The 18242-nt window shown below is 45.5% G+C and overlaps 1 protein-coding gene across 1 annotated transcript in view; it reads right to left on the reverse strand.

The window, feature by feature from the left end:
* EIF3H (eukaryotic translation initiation factor 3 subunit H) overlaps positions 1-18242 on the reverse strand; it is a 434278-nt gene that overhangs the window by 288821 nt on the left and 127215 nt on the right. The gene's annotated exons all lie outside the window — the stretch shown is intronic.

Genomic DNA, 18242 nt, shown 5'->3' on the forward strand with positions numbered 1-18242 from the left:
GAAGTCGACAATCGCCCCAACCAAGCAACAGGATGCCTCAAAGACGGATGCAAGCACGACTTAATTACCTGGTCGCGGAGGGACGCACTTCGACTAAACAAACCCAGAAATGCAAACAGCAGTGCCTGACCTCCCCTGGGATCTACAGTCTTCGCCTAGTTTGCTTAAATGGCATGACCTACATACACCAGGACCTCTCACCACAGATGTTATTAACTCGCCAATAGTTGTTTTTTCTCTTCCTGGATGCCTGTTTTTGCATCCAACTGCTGCACGCAAATCTAAGGAAGAACCCTCTGCAGGTAAAGGCAAAGAGTGGACACGCCCGACTATGGGTAATACTGCGGGGCAATTGTAGTTAGTTAACAAAGTTGGGGGAAGTTAAGTGAGTTTTTGTGGCCTGTATTAGCCACTACATTGCAAACCATTTTTGTGGAGCTCGGAAACTCTCCATGGTGCAAATGGAAAATAGGGTTGTGGGGACTTGATGACATGCTTCATTGGCAGCAAATATTTGAGGATGGCTAGCGATATAAAACTGTTAACCTGTATAATTTTGTGAAGAGGAATAGACGGTACATGCATCTCCGCAAACATAAAATTGACATAATATTGAAGGAGACACCTTACGACAGAGAAGCAAGCCTTACTTGGCATGAAATGGGCAGGACGGGGTATAGGCTCCACATACTCTGCATATGCTTGTGGCGTACTGACTTGGATCGCACCCACAGTACTGTTTAAGGTGATACAGTTTAAGACAGATAACTAAGGTAGAATGGGGCTCATACAAGGACTCTGCAAGAATGTGGACACCTGCATAGTAAATAAATACGCACCCAATCATAACACAGTGGCCTTCTTCCAGACATTGTACCCTAGAATAGGCCCACACAGAAATGGTGCCGTCATATGGGGGGGTTGAGAGGGATACATTTTCAAATGCATCATGAATCCCTGCATGCATAGGTTGGATGCTAAGGCTCTAAAACACGGCCACCTGCCAGGTCCCTATAGATGCTTAACATCATTCGAGCTGGTCGACATTCGGAGAACGCTCCACCCACACTCTAGCCATTACTCCCATGCCTCCTCCATACACGCAGTCCACACAAGACTCAATGTTTTCATAGGGAAGGATCTGACGAACGGATCAATGACGGCAGAATATAAGCACGGTACGGTCTGACCAAGTCCCTCTGTTATTGCAGTGGCAATATGCACCCGAGGCCCACTATCCCAACTTGCAAACTGAGAAGCAAGGCCCTACAGGACATCCCCTTCCGGGACCTCATTAGGGAAAGCATTACCGAATACTACCGGCACAATAAAGGCAGCGTGTCCAGCACAGGCACCCTATGGTAAGCCCTAAAAGTGGTCATCGGCGGCAATGCAATCACCAGGTCAGGTGGCATACAACCCATGCTCTCTGGGGAACGATCCTGCACTACAAGCTGACAATCCCATATCGACCAAGGGGACAGGGCAGCAAAAGAAATCGCGTTGTGTCAACAATGTACGAGTTGCTGGGAACGCCTGAGAAAGCACAGCTATACCAAATGCATAGAGAGACAACACAGAGGGGGACGCGCCGGGTAGACTACTTGCATGGCTATGTAAGAAAGTAACAACACACACCCATTTATTCAATACTAGATTCCTCAGGTCATCAACGAAATCCACCTGAAACCAAAACCATACCTCAAAAACCACATCCCAAAAGAAATAAACACAAAAGATCACCTAAAATTTAGGAAATTACTAAAAACAGACAAACTGAAAACGGAAACAGTGTCTGGTTTAGTCTAGTTATCCTTTTTCCTTTCTAACAGCTCCCAGAACCCACTGGGAAGCTCCCACGGCACCCAGACGAGTCTCACGGGTAGAGTGACACCGGCGCCACCCACGGAGACGCAATCAACAAACCCTACCCAATCCCACCCAACATACGCACTCGCCCCTTAGTTCCCACCAGGTACCACAGTGGTTGGAATTGTCAGGATACGCAGGAGCAATGGCTGTATGAGTGGGAAGGGAAGATAGGTGGCGCTGCGAGACAGGCTAGGGGAGGAGTGGGCTACATGTAAAAGAGACCTTGAAGGCTGGATGGACTGATCATGACAGATGTTTTGGGGTGCTACTGAAACCCTTCTCGGGAGAATACAGAAACCCACCGCCTCAAGTCTCAAACTCCAAACCAAACAACCACAAACCTACAGCACAACAAACCGCACAAACTTCACTACATGGCAACAACAAAACAAAAACACACAGACTCGCACAACAGTACAAGATGACTACCGGCCGCAAAACACCCCAACGGACCCACCGGGCTGAGGTCGCCAACAGCACATCACTGCTCTCTTGCACTATTCCAGCTCCTTCCCACTAGCCACCCCCTTACTTCCCTTTACAGAGCTGTAAGTGACTTCAATTCAGCACTCCAACTAAGTCAATACCTGGTCTGGGATGCCCAATGGAAGCCCTTATTTATATATTTTATGACAAGTTCATAAATCTGGATGAACCCTTATATAACGCCCCTCTTTGAATCCCCCTGACCTCACTGAGCCAAGAAGTAGGTTTGTTTTGCAAATTAAAAAATGTATTTGAAAAATTAAACAATATCTATGTATCACACTTATGAATAAATATTTGATAGCACACTTATGAATATTACAGTGATCAACAATGAATATTACACTAGCACACTTCTTTACTTACGAATTGGTATGGGAAGGATAAGGTAGCAGAGAATACTTTTATGGTTTCAAGGAAAAGCAATGATGGAAAGAATGCAGCATAGAAATAAACTGATATGGTTTCAACAAGAGATATGATCACTTTTCCCCCCCCCTTGTGGCAATTCACTCCCCCCTGATGCAATATAAAGAGATAGAAAGGAGAGCACACAGTTCTCAGGAATACAACCAAAATGCAATTCAAATTCCAGTTCCCCCCCTAGCAAGCCTAGAGCAACCGGTACGCTTTTAAACAGGCAAAAATACTTTTAAATGTGATTTGCAATGAAGTGAAAAATATGCTAAAAATGATTTTAATTTCCTATAGGAGATTCAGGGTAGGTGATAGCTACTTTGAATTAGTTCAGGTCAACACTAGCAATGATTCAGGAATGATTATCAGAGCGAAAACGAATTTCAGCAGTGGAAAGCAAGAAGCAGCTATTTGTACAAGTGGTGAAATTGAGCCAGTTTGCAATTCCCGTCCCCCCCCCCTGATCTCCATCCCAGAAATCTGATGCGCTCAAGTGGAGGTCTAGATCACTAGGGGACTCCTTTCTCTCTCTTTAATGACAATTTCGCTTTGACAGGTTGGAAATCACAGAATGGACACGATTTCTATGCAGTTCGGGACAGGTTGAAATGGATGGGACAAGATTATTTTAAACTAAGAGATTGGTTCTGTACAGATCTGGCTGGATACTCACTCCTAGTTTTTGGACCGGAAGGGGCCTTGGACTGCACCCTCTGCCACTGGTTCTGCTCACAGCGTCTGGTCTGGGTCTGCTATCGGCACTGCACAGCGGTCTGGTCTGGGTCTGCTACCGGCACTGCACAGCGGTTTGTTCTGGGTCTGCTACCGGCACAGGGTTCTAGCCAGAATCAAACAGCTCACCCGGCTGTTTAATAGTTTAGTTAGATTGCTGGATTCTGAGGCCTGCTGAGAAGGATTCAGCTTTTGGTTCAGGCCTCTCTGCTTCAAGTTCTGGAGTCTATCTGGAATCTATGGTCCTTCGGGATATTGTCTGGTCCGGCAAAGTGCTGCACAGGAAAGTGGAAAGAGCAGTCCCCATCTGGCTTTCAGTGGTTCTTTTCATGTCTTTTGAAATTGGGTGGGAAGGCTGACTTTCTATGCCCAACCCACTAAGGGCTCTGATAGGTTAAAGGATTTACTGTCCTCTGAATGGAGAACAGAGTAGTGAGTCATCCTGTGTCATCAGGTATCATTTTTATGGCTTTAAGGAAAGAACACTCCCCTTTGGTTTCTTATAGAAAATCAATGTCACCCAAAACACACATTTCCCAGATACACAAGTTGTTGAAATTACATGTACACATCATAGATTAATTAAGACAGGTCTCTGTTCAACCCCGATCTTTCTAAGAGCTTGGGTTGCGAAATGACATTTTGCGCTTTTGGTGGGTTTCGCCATATTGGTTTTTCATAAAATCTTCCATGGAGGTACACCCCCTCTGCGCATATTACAGTAAGTTTTCATTTTTCTGATATAACCACAGTGTCTGCAATATTAATAAATCGCGGGGTTCAGTCTCAGAACCTCACACAACATCCAGCTTAGTCTCAAATTGTGAGTGAAATTTTCATATTAAGAATCCCCAAATTGTACATTTCTGTCAGCTTGATACAATATTTTATAAACAATTTAATAAAACATACATTTGCTCTCAATGCAGTACACCCATTTGTTTGCCCCCACCCCCGGGAACTTGGCTTGACTCAGATCATGTGTCTTGCCTTCCCCAGAGCAGTGTTGACAGTTTACACCCAAAATCAGCATATTCTATTCAGCTGAAGGCATCCATTGTCTCTTTCCTCCAGGCTGCAGGGAAACTCTCCTCCCCTTTTAATCAACAGGACCCTGTGATATCCTGTACTGTTGGTGTAGGGCCTGGGAAGAGTAGGTGTTCAGAATTCTCATTGACCAGCAAGCCTTTTGAAGTCTCAGCTAACTTAGGATGCTGTTTAGCTTCTAAAATACAGGTCTCCTGTCAGAATTTAGATCGCTAGTGCCGGTTAGTGTCAAGCACCAGGATTGCAGCCATTTTTGACAACTGCCTTACCAGTAAGCAGTCCTCAAATTATACTTTGTTCAAATATAGGTGCACTTCTGTGGACCTCAGATTCATGTAGATTCTTGCGGGAGAATGATGTTGATTTCCCCCCCCCCACCCTCCCAACAAGGAGGTGGGACCTTTTTAGTGGTTCTGTGAGCCATGATTTTGGCAATTTTTGACATCAATTAAAACGGATTTTGACCATCACTATATTCCTTTGCACTGATTTTGCTCTGTGGGCAGCCAAAGGATGGGGCTGGCAATGGTCTCCTGTATTAACACTGACAGAGGCAAAGGTGGATGGTGGCCTATCTCAGATTTTCACTGCGCATTATTGGATGATCTCTGGCGGGTAGCATGCTTTCCGGTGGCCATTATGATGTTTCCCATGTCAGTAATGCACAATGATGTGGTAAGGCGTGGATGAAAACATCCCCCACTGCCGCCAGAGCGCCAGGGGACCACTTTGGTGTCGATAATGTTAAAGGACATTTGTACCGCGCACTAACAAACAGGGCACCACATACAACACCCAAGAGGGCATTAATATAGTTTTCTACACTTCTATCGCAACCTGTACCAGGAAACACCCAAGAACACAATTACGTAAGATTTATTAAGTGCAATAGTTCTCGCAAGATTAGATGAGAATGCAGCTGCTGGTGACCTAGAAACCCTGATCACGGCCGATGAAGTGATCAACACGATCAAGTCGCCATCTACTGGAAAAACCCCAGGCTCTGATGTCCTGCCCGGCAAGTTTTACAAAGGAATTTGCCATGGAATTGGCCACCCCCACATCTGAATGAGGCGCATGTTTTCTGCCGCCTCCCGCTTAGCTTAAGGGTCTCAACAATTGTACTGCTGCTGAAACCCAATAAGCCGCCATAGGAATGTAGCTCATATAGACTCCTGTCTATGCTTAACTAGGACAGCAAAATCCTAACAGCAACGCTAGCCAATAGACCAAAAAGGTAATACAGACATTGGTACACCCCGATCAAACGTGATACGTGCCAGGTAGAAATATGTCCTGGAATTTGAGATTGTTACACCATATCAAGTACAGCACAGCCTCTTGCGATACACCGTGCGCTGTAGCTGCTTTGGACGCAATCAAAGCATTTGATTCTATTAAATGGGACTGGCTGCATGCTACTTTACGCAGATTAAATATATATATATATATATATATATATATATATATATATATATATATATATATATATATATATATATATATATATATATATAATATTACTCACCGTAATCGTATTTCTGATGCTTGTATCTTAGATTCACATGCAGTGCATAGGCCGACATCTAGTGGAAGTTGCGGAGTATTACAGTTTGTTTTTCGAAACTCGAAAATGGGCGTCGACAGAGTGCATGCCAGTAATACTATCCCTAGTGTGACGTCCACTGTACCCATGATCCCTCACGGTGTAGGACCCTCAGATTGTATTTTTTCTGAAATGAGGTACCATGAGGAGTAGCGCGAGTACAGATAGTCCAAGCAGATAGAAGGTACAAAGGTAAGACTACAAGCATCCATGCACCTTCTCTCAGAGGGGAGGAAGGGAGGGTCGCATGTGAATCTAAGCAGATACAAGCATCAGAAATACGATTACGGTGAGTAATGTATCCCTTCTGAGGCTTGTGGAATCTGCTTAGATCACATACTGTGCATAGATTAGCGAGCAGTACCCGAAGGAGGTGGGATGTGAGAAGGGTCATGAGCAAATAAATGTCTTAGAACCGCTTGCCCCACTTGTGTATTTGTCTTGGAATGGGTGTCAATGCAGTAGTGCTGAGTAAAAGTGAATAAAGCTACAAGTAGCTGCTTTGCAAATGGTGTCAAGGGGTACATTTGCAATGAAAGCCAGCGTGGCCCCATTGCCTCTTGCAGAGTGGGCTCTTGGCATGAAAGGCAGAATTTTTTCAGAAAGGGAGTACCAGCTGGATACAGTTAATAATCCACTTAGAGATGGCACCTTTAAAGACACAATCGCCTCTCTGCCTGTAGCTACGGAGACAAACAATTGGTCCGTTTTCCTTAGCGGTCTGGTCTTGTTTACATAGTAGAGGACCGCCCTACGTACATCTAGGGTGTGTAGTTTCACCTCAGCCGAGCTTTGTGGGTTTTGGAAGAAAGCCGGAAGCTCGATGGACTGGTTCACGTGAAATTTGGAAATAAACTTAGGTGAGAACCTAGGGTGTGTACGCAAAACCAGATTATTCTTGTGGACTGTAAAGAAAGGATCCTGCACTGATAGAGCCTGAATTTCACTAAGCCTTCTTATGGATGTAATAGCTACTAAGAAGGCTGTCTTATAAGTCAGGTGTTTGAGACTGCTTTTATGCATGGGTTCGAATGGGGGGGCCCATGAGTTTAGCTAGCACCAGATTCAGGTCGCACCCTGGTGGTGGGTTTGAAATAGGAGGGTGAAGTCTCTTTACTCCTTCAATGAAGGCTTTAACCACTGAACTTTCCACCACAACACCTTGTTATGGGAGGTGGTGTATGCTGACAGAGCCACCAGATGCACCTTCAGTGAGTTAAAAACCAGTTCTGCATCCAGCAGGTGGAGCATGTATGTAACAATAGTTGAAGAAGTGCAATCAACTGGGTTGATTTGTCTATTCTGGCACCAGATAACAAATCACTTCCACTTGTTAAAGTAGCAGTGCCTCGCGTTAGGCTTCCTAGATCCTTTTAGGATGTTCATACATCTTCTAACATGCTCAAATCTGTATCCTCACAAAGGGAAGGATCTTCTTGTTCTTGAGAATAAGGGTGAATGTGGTTGGGATCTGAAGACCGTGTTGTTTCGAACTGGGACTTTTTACATTGGGGGGATTGGATCCTTGGAGCCTGAGGGTGCTGACCCGTCGGGGTTATAAGTGAGAAAATGTTCGGGAATTTTAGCATAGAAATCTGCCAATGAAGACATTCTTGACATGACTGTCCTCACTAGACCACTCTCTTGAACTGGGAATGACTCTGCCTGGGGGGAGTTTCCCAGTCTTATCTATAATAGAGGTGTGAAACCTGTCGGAGTGGAGTGGAATGTTTCTGCGGTGCGGAAGTAGGCTGAGACTAATTCCTCTGTTTTCCCCCCTCCCCGTGGCTGGAAGAGCGTTTACCCTGCTTCTTTGGGCCTTCGGAGCTTTTCGACGCCTGGCGTCGAGCTTCGATAGTGGGGGTACTATCCTTCGACCGTGTAGGTTGGGATTCGGGAATGGGCATTACTTGGGCTGCTGACACCGACTCCTGGAGTGCGGTCGGGGGATAGAGGTCGGTTTCGTCTTCCGACGATTGAACCTCAGTTACCTTGGGGAGCGAGGCATTCTTGGCAATAGTGGATGATTGCCTGGCGTCATGCGGCCATCTAGATCGTGAACGCCCAGAGGACGCCGATTCGGACCGTTCCCTATGTGCCTCTTTCCGAGAGCTCGACGAGTCTCGGTGGGACTTCGTGTGTTTGGAAGTGCTGTGGGTTGCGCTTACGTCGCTGGGGGTCTTCCCCATAGCCGCCCTGCCGGACAACCTTCCGAGGTCAGGGACCTGCGCCTGGCTGTCTTTCGACGCCGTGTTGCCCTCGTCGTCCAAACGTACGGCGTCGCTGAAGGCACCCTCCGCGGCCATGGCCTCTTGACGCCTAGCCTGGTGGGCCCAACGCTTGCTGGAACGGTCTTTTAGTGTTTTAGGTTTGAACCTACTACACGCTCTGCAATTTGCCTCGGGGTGATCCCTTGGCAAGCAGAGATTGCACGTGGCGTGTCTGTCAACCCAAGGATACTTGCAGTTGCACTTTGGGCAAAATTGGAACGGAGTACCCTCCATACGCACCTTGAGGCAGTCGGCTGGTAAGTGTAGGAATATATCTAAGAAAGTATATAAGAGTGTAGAGTATGTCCACCCCCCACTCTCCCTACTTGTAGGGGCGAGGCCAGATGCCTTCCGAGGCCCACTCCATCGTGAAGCTCTCGACGGTCGCTTTCTTCTCCGGTTCAGCGTCGAATTTCGGTGACTCGACGTTAGGGTGGAGAAAAGTGGGAAATAACAATATTTTTCAAAGTATGGCTAATGCCAGGGAACTCCGCTGAATGCTTCCGACCAGTATGGCGGAAAAAAACAATTGAGGGTCTTACACGCGTGAGGGATCATGGGTACAGTGGACGTCACACTAGGGATAGTATTACTGGCACGCCCTGTGTCGACGCCCATGTGAGTTTCAAAAAACAAACATACTCCGCAGCTTCCACTAGATGTCGGCCTAGGCACAGAATGTGAATCTAAGCAGATACAAGCATCAGAAATATCGTATTTCTGATGCTTGTATCTGCTTAGATTCACATTCTGTGCATAGGCCGACATCTAGTGGAAGCTGCGGAGTATTACAGTTTGTTTTTTGAAACTCAAAAATAGGCGTCGACACAGGGCGTGCCAGTAATACTATCCCTAGTGTGACGTCCACTATACCCATGATCCCTCATGCGTCTAGGACCCTCAATGAGGTAGCATGAGGAGTAGCTCGAGTACAGATAGTCCAAGCAGATAGAAGGTACAAAGGTAAGACTACAAGCATCCATGCGCCTTCTCTCAGAGGGGAGGAAGGGAGGGTCGCATGTGAATCTAAGCAGATACAAGCATCAGAAATACGATTACGGTGAGTAATGTATCCCTTCTGAGGCTTGTGGAATCTGCTTAGATCACATGCTGTGCATAGATTAGCGAGCAGTACCTGAAGGAGGTGGGATGTGAGAAGGCTCATGAGCAAATAAATGTCTTAGAACCGCTTGTCCCACTTGTGCATCTGTCTTGGAATGAGTGTCAATGCAGTAGTGCTGAGTAAAAGTGTGAATAGAGCTCCAAGTAGCTGCTTTGCAAATGGAGTCAAGGGGTCATTTGCAATAAAAGCCAGGGTGGCCCCAATGCCTCTAGTGGAGTGGGCCCTAGGCGTGAAAGGCAGAGTCTTTTCAGAAAGTGAGTAACACAGTTGGATACAGTTAACAATCCACCTAGAGATGGCACCTTTAGAGACGCAATCCCCCTCTCTGCCTGTGGCTACGGAGACAAACAGCTGATCTGTTTTCCTTAACGGTCTGGTCTCGTTTACATAGTAGAGGATCGCCCTACGCACATCTAGTGTGTGTAGTTTCACCTCAGCTGAGCTTTTGGGGACTTGGAAGAAAGCCGGAAGCTCGATGGCCTGGTTTACATGGAATTTAGAAATAAACTTAGGTGAGAACCTAGGGTGTGTACGCAAAACCAGATTCTCTTTATGGACAGTAAAGAAGGGATCTTGCACTGAGCCTGAATTTCACTGACCCTTCTTATAGAGGTAATAGCTACTAAGAAGGCAGTTTTATAAGTCAGGTGTTTGAGACTGCTCTTATGCATGGGCTCGAATGGGGGGCCCATGAGATTAGATAGCACCACATTAAGGTCCCATCCTGGAGGTGGGTTAGAAATAGGAGGGTGAAGTCTCTTTACTCCTTCCATGAAGGCCTTAACTACTGGTACTTTCCACCACAACACCTTGTTATGGGAAGTGGTGTATGCTGACAGGGCTGCCAGGTGTACCTTCAGTGAGTTAAAAACCAGTCCCGCATCCAGCAGGTGGAGCATGTAAGTAACAATAGTGGAAGGAGGGCAATCAACTGGGTTGACTTGCTTACTCTGGCACCAGATTACGAATCTCTTCCATTTGTCAAAGTAGCAGTGCCTCGTGTTGGGCTTCCTAGCCTCTTTTAGGATGTCCATACACCTCTGTGGTAATTTGAGATGTCCAAACTATGACCTCAGGAGCCATGCTGCCAGGTTCATTGAGTTGGGTTGAGGGTGCACTGTTTGACCTTGGTGCTGGGACAATAGGTTGTACCAGCTCGGAAGTCTGATGGGTTTGCACACCGCCAGTCTGCGTAAGTGTGGGAACCACGGTTGTCTCGCCCACATGGGAGCAAGCAGGACGAGCGTCATCGATTCTCTGTTCATCTTGTTGACCACCTTCCTGATTAGAGGACTTGGTGGAAAAGCGTACGCAAACATCCCTGACCAGTTCATCCACAGGGCGTTCCCCTGGGAGTCTGGTTGGGGGAACCTGGATGCGAATCCTGGGCATTGTCTGTTTTCGCTTGTGGCGAATAGGTCTATAGTGGGGAAACCCCACTGAGAGAAGATATCTTCTATGACTTCTCTGTGTAGCCACCACACGTGTTCCTCTGGGAGGGGGGGGTCACTGCTCAGAGCATCCTCTAGGGAATTGAGATCCCCTGGAACATGTTGCGATGACAGGAAGATGTTCCGTCTGAGTGCCCATATCCAGATTTTCTGGGCAAGCTTGGACACATTTGGCGAGCAAGTCCCTCCTTGTTTGTTCAGGTAGAACATGGCTGTAGTGCTGTCCGTCCGGATTTGCACTGAAGTTTAAAAAAGTAGGGTTCGAAAGCTTGAAGCGCTCTGAATACTGCCAGAAGCTCTAGCAGGTTGATGTGATTCTTGGCCACTGCGTGAGACCAGAGACCCTGAGCTGTGTGGTGGAGATGGTGAGCTCCCCACCCCGTCAGACATGCATCGGTTGTGACTACCGCCTGTATCTCGGGATCGTAAAAGGGTTTCCCCTTGGACAGATTCTCTTGTCCACCAGTGAAGGACTTGTACCAGTGTTGGCGAAACGACCACTAGATCGTCCCACTGACCACTTGCCTGAGACCACTGTTTCGCCAACCATTCCTGCATGGGACGCATGCGCAGGCACGCGTGGGGGACCAGATAAATGCAGGACGCCATCATGCCCAGCAAACACATTGCTTTGCGTACCGTTATCTGGCGACCGGACTGGTATTGCGGAATTTGCAGCAGTATATTCCGAATTCTTTCCTCTGAAGGAAAGGTCAACCCCTCTTGAGTGTCTAGGATAGCTCCTAAGAATTGTTTGGATGTGCTTGGCACTGAGAAGCCCAATTCGAAGAGGAGGTCGATAGTCCTTTGAATGTTTGTTCTGCAAATTACTGGGGTTTCCCCTGTGATGAGCCAGTCGTCCAGGTAAGGGTACACCGCGATTGCCTCCCTGCGTAGGTGTGCTGCCGCCACCACCAGTACCTTGGTGAATACCCTTGGGGCCGAAGCTATCCCAAAGGGCAGTACCTTGAACTGGTAGTGCCGACTGTCCACCTTGAAGCGCAAGTATTTTCTGTGCGCTGGGAACATGGAAATATGAAAATAGGCATCTTTCATGTCCAATGTTGCCATGTAATCCTTTTTTTAGGAGGGGGATTACCTCTTGGAGAGTTGTCATGCAAAACTTTTGGGGCTTGACATACTTGTTGGCAGGCCGCATTGTCAAATCTTTGTTTGGCACAAGGAAGTAAGTTGAATAAATACCCTTGTTTACCTGGTGTCCCGTGACGAGTTCTATCGCGTCCTTTGCTAGCAGATTGACGATCTCTTCTAGGAGGATCTTCTGGTGTTCCAAAGAATGTATTTTTTGTCATGGAGGATGGTCTCGGGGACGCTCTAGTAGTTCTATACAATACCCCGAGGATACTGTTGACAGCACCCATCTGTCTGATGTGATCCCTTCCCAAGATTGGGTGAAGTTGGAAATGTGTCCCCCTACTAGGGTTGCGTGAGAAGGGACCCTGAACGGAGCGTCCCTGTTTCGGTGGAGGCGTGCCGCCTCCTTTATTGGGGCTGCCTCTACCACGTCCTCTCTTATTACACCTGCAGTAACCCTGGGTAGACTGCTGGTTATTCTTGTTCCACTGTGTACCCTGCCCCTGGGAACAGTTAGAACCTCTCTGGGAATTTTGGCCGCGTGGGTGACGAAAATTGCCATTCCTTCTCTGATTTGGGGGTTTAGTGTTAGCTGGCCTAGGGATTTGAGTGTTTCATACTCGTCCTTAGCATTCTTTAGTGCGTCCTCGACCGCCTTACCAAACAGATCCGGCTCCACCGGTTTGTCCAATAATGACACTTGTGTTTCGCCTTGAAACCAGACTGGCGTAGCCAAGCGTGTCTCTTAATAACAGTTCCTTCTGCTATTAATCTGCTGGCGTTATCCGCGGCATCAAAGGTTGCCTTTAAAATGCAACCGACACGGCTCTTTCCTCGCTGAAACTCGTGCCAATTGGCTCTTTAAGGGTTCTGGTGCGGAGTCTATGAGTGCCACGACCTCTTTCCACTGATGGCAGTTGTAGCTGGCCACACAATCGAAAACAGTGGACCAGTGGAATGGGATGACGCAACAAATTATTAACTCAAGTACAAATTTTAATAATTCACTACTATAAATTTCACATCATTAGTGCATATATGTTGTAGAATCATAAAATACAATTTATCACTCCCACACTCCTATCTCAAGCATTCATTCTTAATCCCATACTTTCAACAACTCATCATCAGTAATAACCAGATAATGTAAACTATTGTTGTTCCTCTAATCTTCCTATATTTATGACCCAATCTATAGTATCAGGTGTCAGAAACTCTGGCATTACAATTATTCCAGAGATGCACTGTAGATTGTCGACACGTGTTTCGGTCACAAAGACCTTCTTCAGGACGTAGGGCACCCAATAGTACTACTGCCCTTCTTGGACACGTATGAGCCAGTGTTCATTCTAAAAAACATATACAATCATAAAAACAACGTCATCCCTTTCTATTTCAACAATGACAATATATTGTCAAAAAGTGTCTTGTAACTAGAAACACATCGGCCTACTCACCCCCAGGAATTTATTCAAAGGTATGCAAGTTGGCGCAAGGAAAAAATCCTCCACAGGATTCAGCAACACTTTAGATATCCTGCAGATCAGTAAAACAAAACGTGCCATTTTAGTTTGATTCTAGTCGCCACCACTGTGGCACATCTTTCTTGCTTAGCCCAGCTACAATAAAAATAAAAAACAAAAAGATGTGTTTACACATACCACTTCCATCCAGTGTAGATTTATTTAAGGCGTAACTCCGCACGTATTCGGTGCAGTCCCCAACTTTATTTTCATTGGTGAATCAAGTCCACTGTGATTACTTCCACAGACCCAAATGCAGTCAGTACCACTATATCAAAATATCAAAAAAGAGGACGAACATAGTTGATCACTTGTACCTCCATACCGTGGAGACTCGCTAAATACCACCCTATATCACAAACTGGGATATAAAATAAAATACAATACACCCGGCATAATGCCCATGGTGGGGGAATCACCGTGACCCATGGAGGTCCCTTATCCCCCAACTCAACCACCTCTCATGCGGTCCCACCTCCGTGCTTTCCCGTGTGTCCTCTCATTACATTTACTCCTTAAGTTTACCGACACAAGCCGACATCGATACTCATAGCTCACTAATACGCGGTGTGGTACAGATTCCAAATTACAAGAATGTGATCCCGCAAGACACACATATCGCGTGCACCCGTGTGCTTATCACTGCAGCCACTCGAGATCACAGTGTACTCGCACTCAACAGCATCAGCTTGTCGGTATAACCTCGAACAGCACGTCTCCTCGCAGTTTGCCAAACACTGTGTCCGGTATAATACCTCCATTTAAACACACGACGTCACTGCACGGGCCACCGACATAAAAGAGGGACCAACAAACCTCCTCACAGGGCTACCAACACAAAAACGGGACTAACAACCAGCCGTTCAACAGTGATCGACACTTACTTCCCTATACCTCTAAATGCATAGGATAATAACCATATTTCCCATATGTTTGTGAACCACTGTCGCAAGCAGCACGCAATTTTTGCTACATTTTATTATTTTTTATTTATTCTTTAGTTCGGGGCCAAGCTTTATGATAAAAATCCCTAGTACTTTAGATAGGGTCATAATTACACAGACATGGTTCACACGGTTTATTTTTCTGTTTTTGGTACACATTATGTGTCGTTACACCAACATTTAACATATGGTACCCATAAGACGTCTCTCACATGGTGATGCATTCGCCAAAACACACGACAAATAGTGAATAGTTATTACAATTTTTCTGAAAGCAATATTTACTTCATATACTATTTGCTGCAAACTATGGCATATTTTTTTCATGGTGCCACATGCCACATACTCTTATATATACACACAAATAGTATCAGAGCTATTTCTGTTCAGATATTCTACTTCTGTTCCGTTCTACTTCTGTTTATGTATTTACATCAGTTTATTCCACTCAACTGAAACATTGAGTCCTTTCCGAACAGTATCAAGAGTATAAATCCATTTCTGTTCTATACGGTGTAGTATCAGCCCCATATCTCCACCTCTCATGTTGTTCCTTATGTGTTGGAGTACAAACCATCGTAAATCAGTGTCTTTATGCTGGAATTTCGTGAAATGGTCAACTAAGGGTTTATCCGCCACTTTATTTCTTATGCAGCTGCGATGTTCAGAGACCCGTTGTCTAACCTCGCGTTTTGTTTTCCCCACATATAGCAGTCTGCAGGGACACCTAATGATATAGATCACATTTTTAGTCAGGCAATTGGTGTGATGTTTCATTTTCCAAGTTTTTTCACCATATTTGAACTCTCGTGTAGTTTCAGTGAGTGGACACGCCACACATTTGCCACACTTGTAGTGGCCCATAATGGGCGGCAGTCCCCATTGGCTGTTAATAGTTTGCTCTCTGTTTGGTTCTTTATAGGTGTGTACCAATCTTTGTCTTAAATTTTGATTGCGCTTAAACGCAAACATTGGTCTATGTGTCAGTGTCCCTGGTTGTTTAATCAAGTTCCAATGTTTATTGATGATCTTTTTTATGTCACAACTCACAGGATTAAAAGTGGTTACGCAAACCAGGCGTTCCACTTTTTTCTTTTTTCGGGTGGTGAGACACATCTCTCGGTTGGTATATTCGGCTCGTTTCATTTGATCTTTAATCAATTTTCTGGGATACCCTCTATTCGTAAGTCTTGCCTTAAGCTGCTCAGCATGTACTTTGAACTCATCTTTCTCTGCGCAGTTTCTCCTAATACGCAGAAACTGCCCATAGGGCAGGTTCTGACGTAAACTCGCCGGGTGGAAGCTATTGAAGTGTAACAGAGAATTCTTATCGGTGGATTTCTTAAAGAGGGTAGTAATAAGTTGGTTCCCAGATTTTTTAATTATTAGATCTAGAAAACTGATTTGGCGATAATTATACTCTATAGTGAATTTAATATTATTATCACACTGATTAATCCACACATGAAATTCCATCAATGATTCTACGGAACCCCTCCACACCATAAAAACATCGATGTATCGTCTCCATAACACCAGATGATGTTGCAACGTGGGCAGGGAACTCAGAATGTTATCGTGCCCCAAGATGAATTTATCTTCATGGTCGGCCATGTAAAGATTGGCAACATCAGGGGCAAAAGTTGCCCCCATACTGACCCCCTTCTCCTGTTTATACAGTTGGTTTTTGAACAGGAAAAAATTCTCTGTCATTGCTAGTCTTATGCATTCCTGGACAAACTCAGTTGGAGGTTGGTGCGGTCTCGTTCTCTTATTTAGATATCTCCCCAATATATCGAGGCATTCTGCCTGTGGAATTGCCGTGTATAAGGACTCCACATCCATAGTGACCAAAATATCTGACTGTTCCACATGTATGTCACTTATAATCTTGATCATGTGTGTCGAGTCCCGAACATATGATGGCATTTCCAAAACAAAAGGCTTGAGAAAATACTCTGCATAGACCGATAAGGGTTCTAACAGGGAATCAATGGCAGACACAATGGGTCTGCCCGGGGGATTAGTCTGGCTCTTGTGTATTTTTGGAAGTATATAGAACGCCGCCTTTTTGGGTCCATTTTTATTCAAAAAGCGGCCTTCATCTATACTAATCCACTCTTCCACTATTGCATGGTTGGTCAAGCTCTTAATTTCCTCCTGCAGCCTACTCGTGGGATCAACCGCCAATTTCTTGTATGACCTCCTGTCATTCAGCAGTCGCATACATTCTGTTTCATACATAGCAGTGTCAAGCACCACAATGCCACCTCCCTTGTCTGCGGGTTTAATGGTGATCTTTTCTTCTCCGCATAATTTCGTCAAGCTCTTTCGCTCTTCAGCTGTTAAATTATCTGGCTTATGATTCTTTTTGGCAATAGCCTCAAGTATCTCCCGGGTTACTAGATTTTCAAAGGCCAAAATCTCAGGTGTACATGTATGTGGTGGAGGGGTAAAGGTAGATCTTTCTTTTAGCCCGCTGACATTCGGTACTTCTCTGGAGTTAGATCCACTCTCATTAGGGTGTGCAGGGAGGTAGACCTCAAAAAAGTGTTTTAATCGTATATTTCTAAAGAACTTTTGGAGTTCAAGCTCTGTATTAAACCTATCTGCTCTAGCAGTAGGAACATAAGATAACCCCTTCGATAATAGATCTAAATCAGCTTTCTCGAGATAATAGGGAGATAAGTTGAAAATGGGTAGTAGGTCCAGGGAACTCTGGTTCATTGGTTTTCGATTGTGTTGTATTTTGCCTGAAGGACCAGGGATTAAATTGCAGGCATACCCCTTTCATTATTACAGTTGTAGCTGGCCAACAGGGTGGTGGATTTGGCAATCCTTGCCTGGTAGGCGGAAGTGGAGGCCACTTTCCTGCCTAACCCGTACAGTTTTTTGCTCTCCTTGTCGGGAGGAGCATCGGACGATAAGGGTGTTCCAGCCCTCTTACGTGTGTAACTAACAACCAGGGAGTCCGGCTTCAGATGCCCCTTATATATAGTGGGTCTCATTGGGCCGCCTTGAAACGTTTTTCAATCCTAGGGTTCACTGCTCTGGTGAGGTTAGGATTGAGGAGTGACGGGTCTATTCTTCTTTGAATAGATTTTAGGATAGGGATGGCCCGAGCAACAGGCCTCCTCTCCCCCACCGACTCTTCTGCGAAGTCTCTTTCCTCCTGGGCACCCTGGGTGTCGATGTGGAAATGTTCGGCTGCTCGAGACAGCACTTCATTCAGGAGCGGCTGGTTGTCGACAGGGGAGTCTGCAAATATAGTACTTCTACCCCACACTACTTATTTTTTCCAGATACAAATAGCTATCACTGGTAGATAAATCTGAATAAAATACCTTACAATTGTGACATTGAATTTATTGACACCACCGTACATCACACAACATAAAAGAACGATTAACAAATGGAATTCTGCTGATCAGAATTTTTCCATTAAAGTTGGATACATTCTGTTAACACATTTTTAAACCAGTCTTCAAGTTGCTCCATATGCCGCTTTAAAATACATTCCAGCATTTAACACATGGAGAAATTCTGCTGCACAATCAGTTCTGGGTGCAGGCCATCAAAGACCATGATTAACAAGATTGAAGGATACACCTAATCTATAGGCGAGTGTGCCTAAAGTCAGTGCTGGATATGGATACATCGTTCCTTGGGAACTCGA

Source organism: Ambystoma mexicanum, chromosome 5q, assembly GCF_040938575.1.
Source record: "Ambystoma mexicanum isolate Mex_15411 chromosome 5q, UKY_AmexF1_1, whole genome shotgun sequence".
NCBI classification, from domain to species: domain Eukaryota; kingdom Metazoa; phylum Chordata; class Amphibia; order Caudata; family Ambystomatidae; genus Ambystoma; species Ambystoma mexicanum.